The sequence below is a fragment of the Carlito syrichta genome, unplaced genomic scaffold (assembly GCF_000164805.1).
Source record: "Carlito syrichta isolate Samal-C Ts95f unplaced genomic scaffold, Tarsius_syrichta-2.0.1 Scaffold302938, whole genome shotgun sequence".
Lineage (NCBI taxonomy): Eukaryota > Metazoa > Chordata > Mammalia > Primates > Tarsiidae > Carlito > Carlito syrichta.
Window position 1 is genome coordinate 207,375 of NW_007247034.1, and position 8,088 is coordinate 215,462.

General features: G+C 40.1%; 1 pseudogene; it reads right to left on the minus strand.

The window, feature by feature from the left end:
- Window positions 1-6,089: 6,089 nt before the first annotated feature.
- LOC110595574 lies at window positions 6,090-7,809 on the minus strand (annotated as a pseudogene).
- Window positions 7,810-8,088: the final 279 nt, after the last annotated feature.

Genomic DNA, 8,088 nt, shown 5'->3' on the forward strand with positions numbered 1-8,088 from the left:
GAAAATTCTTGTAATTTTTACATGAATATGATGTAGAAAACTCTTTTCTAATTTACTTTTGATGGTTAGTATTAGTATTTATGTAGATTCTAGTATTTTAATATCTAGAATCCAGCAACTGGGAGGTACCTGGGATATCTTAGGAGTAGGTACTTCTCCAGCTTCAACCAAGGTACATTCTCCATTTTATGTTTTAGCTTTCCATGGAATTATTTTTTCTTTTTTTTTGAGTCAGAGTCTTATACTGTCACCCAGGCTGAAGTGCGGTGGCATGATCACGGCTCACCACAGCCTGGACCTCTTGGGCTCAAGCGATCTTTCCCCCTCTGCCTCTGGAGTAGCTGGGACTACAGGCATGCACCACCATGCTCAGCTTATATTTTTAATTTTTTGTAGAGATGAAGTCTTTCTATGTTGTCCAAGCTGGTCTCGAATTCCTGGACTCAAGCAGTCCTCTTGCCTCAGCCTCCCAAAGTTCTGGGATTACAGGCCATGGAAGATTTTATTTAAGAAACAGTTTTCACTGATTCTGGTAGAAGGCTGAGTAGTGGTCTCATTAAGAAGATTCTTGGTGGTAGCCTAGGCCAGCTGATTCAACTTAAGTCTTTTTTCCTTGAATTTCTTGTGGTTTTACTCTGTTTTCTTTGTGATGTAATAACCAGAAGTCTTAACTTTCAGATAAATTTCACTATGTTAAAATATACTTTTAAAAATTCTGCTTGTCAAAAACCACTGTATGAAAAGTAAAAAAACTAAAATGGGAGAGAAAAATATTTGCAGTTACTGTCACAGAGAAAGGATGACTTTCCAATGCTGGAGTCAACAAGTATAACCCAAGGCCCAAATCTGGCCAGTTGCCTTTTTTTATGAATCAAGTTTTATTAGAACATAGCCACACTCATTCATTTGCATATTGTTTGTGGCTGCTTTCACCCTATGGTGGCAGAATTGAGTAGTTGCAGCAGAGACCTTATGGTTCACAAAGCCAAAACTATTTACTGTCTGGCCCTTTACAGAAAAATAGAGCTCTTGCTCTAATGAATTATAATCTCCTACAACTACAAGTAAAAATGAAAGGACCCACAATCCAATAGAAATATAGGCAAGAGATATGTTTGTTAGTGTCTCAGCAAAACAAAACAGCAGCAAACATATTTCTCCCCAAATGCTTCACCTCTCCAAATGGAGCAGTTTACAGAGAAAGCAGCATTTAGGGGACAAACAAAGGATGATGTGATACTAAGAGACCAGGAAGAGCTGAAAGCCATTACCATACCTGGGATGGAAAGCAGGTTACAAAGAGAGAAAATGGAATTACTGGAGAGCCCAGTGAGAGCTGGAGCAGGAGCAGGGAAGGATAGATTATCCAAAGGAGACTATAATCATGGAGGGATGTAGCCACTGTCAGAAATCTGTCATTGAACAAGCAGAAATGGGAAAGAAATACCTTGACCTCTTTCCTTCTTTCAACCAATCTCCTGCTAGCACTTCCCAGAAGCTACCAGGGAGTCCAGGTGATGCTGTCCTCAGGGGTCAGCATCCTAGGACACAGGTGAAAAGATCCTCAACCTAATTCATAATAAGAGCAGTAAAAATGAAAACAGTACCAACATGTCACTTTTTACCAATTGGATTGGCAAAAAGCAGAATGTTGGCACCCTGTGTTCGCAAGAGTATAGAGAAACAGGTGTTACGTAGATATGTATATCTGAAGGCAATGTCTCTCAAAATTATAGATGCATATACCTACATATAAGGCTATTTATTGTAACCTTATTTGTAACAGAAAAAGAATGGAGGCCGGGCTCGGTGGCTCAGCCTGTAATCCCAGCACTTTGGGAGGCCCAGGCGAGTAGATTCGCTGAGGCTGTGGGTTCGAGACACACCCGGACAACTTGGCGAGACCTTGTCTCTACAATAAATCAAAAAGTAGCCAGGCGTGGTAGCGTGCGCCTGTAGTTCTGGCTACTTGGAAGACTGAGGCAGAAGGATTGCCGGAGCCCAGCCAGTCGAGGCTGCGGTGGCCGGGAGTGTGCCTCTGCACTCCAGTCTGGGCGACAGTGAGATTCCAACAACAACAACAAAAAGAATGGAGATAAATGTCCATCAGTAGGTGACTGATCTTATAAATTATACTACGTGCATTAAAGAGAATACTATGAAGCCATAAAAAAGGGGAAGTTTTTTTATGTCTTCTTCATATGAAATTAATGCTAAGTTATATTATTATAAGTACAGAGAAGATAAAAATAGGATGTGTGGTATATGACTGTTTGTGTAAAAAAGTAAGGAAAGGAATACATAAAACATTTTCCTATGTAGGAATAAAATAAAATTCCAAGAAATAATAGTAGATGTCTCTGGAGATGGAGATTACTGAAGGAGGAAGGCAGTGGTGTTCATCTTTTTTGTGCCCTTTGAATTTTGATGAAAAGAAAGAAAGACTAATCATATTGGCCAGTTAGACAGCTTTCATCTGAAAATTTATTTTAGAGAAATCTCAAAATTCTAGTCCCTACTTGTGGCTCTTAATAATTTTTCAGACAAGATCTGAGTAGCTGGTTGGCAGATCCAGTATGAAATGGTAGCTCCAGTGGCTTCAGTGAGGAAACCCTGTCTCCTCTTCAACCTAGTTTTAACCTTGGCCTGTTGGTGTAAGTCCCAGGTACTGCTTCTTAAATTTTATTTTCCTCAACATACTTGAAATCAATAATACTATTTTTTTTTAATCCTCTAACATTTGCACTTCCAACTAATTCAGGCTGTTCCCATTCATTGGTTTGATTTATTGAAACTTCTGTGAATGTGTCATCCCTCCTTTTCACTTAGGATAGATATATGCTTTGGTTGTTTAGAGCTGCATCTTTTGAATATTTATTTTGATGTGGAGCAAATTGTGGATTATCAACAAGTAAACATTTGGACACTCAGAGGATCAAAATATAGGAACAAATCTGGATTTCTCAAGTCTGTCTCTTTTTATTTTTGTTTTTTTCTAGGCAAGGTTTGCCTGAAGTGGAAAGAGCTGAATATGGATGAGCGCATGTTGCAAAACTGATTTTCAGCCGTAATTGCTTTGCTGTACAAAAATAGGCAAAGAAAGTAGATTGGGAATATAGGCAATCAGAGATGAGATTCTTACACCTGCCAGATACCATGTGTAGCACACAAGCATCCACAGAGAAATTGAAATGCTGCTATCCTGTGACAAGAGGTTCCAATTAATGTGATTCGGATGCGTCTGTCTGCCAGTAGCTCACCTCATGAAACGACAGTCTTACCCTGCTGCTGGAGTCAGTCAAAGAGCTCATTTAGAAAGTGGCACAGGAGTCATCGTGAGAACCATGCTGTGGGGCTGTGACCTTGCTTCCTTTCCATTTACTTCAACTTAGGAACAGCAGCTTACAGGGAACACTCCTAGCTGGAAGGCTTGTAACAAGATGGCATTTATATAGTCAATGCCATTCTGAAAGCATATGTTTTTCAAATACATGGCTGTGAAGTAGGGATATAACATAGCAAATTGCCAGGTTTTGATTGCTGAAATAAAGAAACATTTACCATATTAGTTTTGGCATGAAGAAGGTTTGGACCCTTTCGAGCCTTAACTTAGAATTGATGAATTTAAACAGAGCCAACCTGGTAATTTTATATCCTGAGGCGGTGACCTGGAGGTGCAGGGTGGGGGTGGGGTTGGGCAGTATTTGCTCTGCCAGAAACTTTGCTTCTCATTTTATTTTTGAGGCCAGAGCACTATGATGCTTCATACTCTGCATATATTGAAGGGGCGTATGTGTGTATTTTCTCTTTTCTCACACATAAGAGTAATCAGGAGCTTCAAACAAGCTAACTTATACACAGAGATCAGACAGCAGGGGACAGAGGTCTCTGGGAAAGGTGGGACTGTTTTGCGGCCTCAGCAGAGTACTAAGTACTGCTGCAATCCTTCAGAAGGCCAAGGTCATGCACAAGTCAACAGTTCTCCACAAAGTATGACAACTGTGTCTAGCTATTGCTATGTCAGTCTCCCAAACACCCCAAAATGGAAGGCACTGTGTTTGAGAGGTTGAAGAAATGACCCAGAGATAATGGAGGAGACGGACTTTATTCGGGAACTTACCGGAAAGAATGGTCCAGAAGCAGCTGGCTAGACAGGAAAAAATCACTGCCAATTGTAAAAGGCACATAGATTATATGGCATTTCACATAGGGCAGAGTGTGAAGGTTAAGTGTGAACAGGGTAGGGTTTCTAGTGCACAGGTGCTTATACATATGTCACATGTACACAAAATGGGTGGGATTTGTAGTATTATAATGAACTAAAGGTGAACTAAAGGTTATGGGTATTAATCTAGGCATGCCCAATCTGATCTAAACCAGCCCGGGGTGGCCAACTGCCTCAAGGAATGGTGCCCAAGAACATTCAGTATGCATAGCTGCAAAATGTGGTCCATAGGCACAGAGAACACTTCACCCATGGCCTCAGCATGCCTGTATACCTAAGCTTGGAGGCTGATGGGAAGGAAACATCCTGGGTTGGCCACCCCTGGGACATTCCTTAGGCTCCAACCTCCTCCTTGGGGCCGTATCCAGGGTGTGCTCATTTTATCATTGAGTGTGTGTTACCCTGTGGCTATGTGGAACCAGCATCCTGCTAAGACACCCCCCTTCCTCATTCCCCCCTATTTAGCCACATTTAGCTCCCCAGCCATATTTGCCTCCCTCTGTTTTGCAGGTTTGTTACACTGATGGTCTATTATCTGCTTATTCTCTGTATCTTCATATATGAGACTTTTCCTTTCTTAACTAGGTATGAATTATTGAGCACATGAGACCAGGTTTTATCATTTTCATTTTCTTCACTGTCTGTAAAAGGACATACTAATTAATTTTGGCCTTGATTTGTCTCTTTTGACTGTGGCTCTTAGCCAACTGGATCGTAGGGCCCTGCAACCTGCTCCGCTATTCACATTTTTTTTTTGAGTTGGAGTCTCACTCTGTCGCCCAGGCTGCAGTGCAGTGGCATGCTTACAGCCACCACAGCCTCAGCCTGCTGGGCTCAGGCAATTCTTCCACCTCAGCCTTCCAAGTAGCTAGAACTACAGGCGGGTGCTACCACACCCAGCTCATTTTTTATTTACTTATTATAGAGATAAGGTCTTACCAAGTTGCCAAGGCTAGTCTCGAATCCCTGGGCTCAGGCAATCCTCTAGCCTCAGCCTCCCAAAGTAATAGCATTACAGGTTTGAGCCCGGCCTAGCCGCTATTAACATTTTTGATGAGGAAATTGGGTGGTGTCTGAATTGTACACTTCTTCCATAGAAATGTGGATTGATGCTGTTTAGTGTGAAATAATACAAATTTTCCCCCAAAGTTCAGATACACACACACACACACACACACACACACACACACACACACACACACACACACAGGCTGAGGTACGAAGAAGTGTTTGTATTATGATCAGATCCTTTTCATGGAACTACGTTTTAATTTGATTCATAAATAGTTTTCTTTTTTTTTTGAGTTGGAGTCTCACTCTGTCGCCCAGACTGGAGTGCAGTGGCAGCTCCCAACCACCGCAGCCTTGACCTGCTGGGCTCCAGTGATCCTTCCACCTCAGCCATAATTACAGGCATGCGCTGCCACGCCCGGCTGATTTTTTGATTTACTGTAGAGATGAGGTCTCGCTGCCCAGGCGGGTCTCGAACCCGTGGGCTCAGGCAATCCACTCACCTCAGCCTCCCAAAGGCGCGGGATTACAGGCTGAGCCACTGAGCCTGGCCTATGTGCAACTTCTTAAAGAATGGACATTTAATGAGCCTCTATTATTGCCTAGCACTGACTGTGCTAGGCAATTTTTCATATATTTAATAATTTTAAAATTATTGCTTAGTTCTATATACTATTTATTTTCTCTAATAAAAACAATCCCACAGCATTTATTGTCATCTTGTAATAACATAAGGATAATCAAAATAATATGAACACATGTTTTAGAACTATACTCCAAAGGACACTAAAAAAACAAAAACAAAAACAAATTATATTGCCTTCTCAACAATTTCTCACTTCATTGATCATCTCTAGTTGGAGATGCTTTGTAGCAGGGTAATATTATCTCCTTTTACATGATCCTATTCAGTTGTTTTCCTGACTTTGTTTTAAAATAAATCTCTTCTGCACCATCTAATACAAGGTTCATATACTTCATCAAAGCCAATGATACAGCCCTCTATGTACATATTCACTTGCTCATAAAGCCACACCTGAATCCAGAATCTGTTTTGCAAGTATCTGAAGATGAGGTTGATGGGCTGCACCATCGCCTTCTGCACTTTCTGGCCCTGGCACAGTAAACCATGGTGGAATCTCACAAAGCGCCCACTTACACACTCTATTTACTATTTAATCCTTGCAGTGATCTGAAATATGCATTATTATTTTAAATAAATATTTTCAGATAATTATAGATTCACATGCAGTTGTAAGAAACAATATAGAGATATCTCTATATCTTTTGTCTAGTTTCCTCCAATGGCAACTTCCTGCAAAACTATGATACAGTATCATAACCGGAACATTGACATTGATACAGTGAAGAAACAGAGCATTTCGATCACCACAGGAATCCCTCATGTTACCCTTTTACATCCACTTTTCTTATACTCCAATCTCTCTTTAAGTCTTATAGATACTAATCTGTGTTCTGTTTCTATAATTTTGTCATTTCAAGAATGTCATATAAGTAGAAAATACAGTGCATAACCTTTTGGGATTGGCTTTTTTTCACTTATCATAGTTCTCTGGAAATTTATTCAAATTGTTGTGTACATCAACAGTTTGTTCCTTTTTTGTTGCTAAGTAGTATTCCGTGGTATGCATGGACCACAATTTAACCTTTCATCCATTAAAGGATGTCTAAGTTGCTTCCAGTTTTGGCTATTACAAATAAAATTGCTATAAACATTCATATACAGGTTTTATGGAAGCATATGTCTTTATTTCTCTGGGATAAGTGCTCAGAAATGCAATTGCTGGCTACATGGTAGTTGTGTATTTAGCATGTTTAGCGTGCAACTTGTGATGATCCTCTAAAGTATACATTATTATCTTTATTTTTGTATGCATTTGGATAAACTAAAGCCTAGAGTAATTAGTTGACAAGCCCACAATTACATAGCCAGCAAGTAGTAGAGCAAAGACTTGAACCCATGTTTGCCTAACCTTACAGATCTATATCTTTTCCAGACCACTGCAATATGTAGCCTTTTACATGTAACAGTATTTGGAATGGAAAACTGAGGGTTCTATTTTCACCTGACACTTGAATCACTAAAAATGGGATTATTTTATGGTAATTCTATTGAATATGCTTTTTTCTCAAAAGAGCAGAAAGCAATTATGAATTCAGAAGATACCAGAGTCCTTGGTAGATGTGATCAAATTAGGATTCTTAGCATTTTACTACAAAGGCAGTGATCTTTATGAGTCTGCCTTTGCTGAGAGGTTGATAGGCTGGAACTGGTTGCCCAGTGAATCAAGGGAAGTGTCAGGACTCAGATAAAAGCTCTCAGTCCTTGAACTGTCTGGTTGCCCTCTTTCCTTTGACTTAGGCAACCTTCAGTGCTGAGGCGAGCATCTGGTGGCTGGTGTTCCTCAGAAAGACAGATACTATTAATTATTGGTGTGTTCGTGGCAAAGATGTGGATGGAGGAAGGGAAGAGTAAGAGATTCCCAGGTGTTGGATGATCTGATTATGGCAGGTACTGAAACTCTGACGATGTTTATGGTTACTGGATACATTGTGGGGAATTACAGCCCCTACCTGTAATCTGAAGGTTATTTCTGGGTGACATCTTAACAGGAAAATGTCCTGTGGGAAACTAACTCAGTGTGCCTGACCAACAGTTAATTTTTTTTTTGAGTCAGAGTCTCACTCTTTTTTTTTTTTTTTTTTTAAATGTATTGCGTTTTAATTCAATATACACACAAGTCAGAATTAATTGAGGGTATAATTTTCAGGTCATATTATGCAACAACCTTTTGGACAAGAGAAAGAATATATTTGGTCTTTTACTGAAA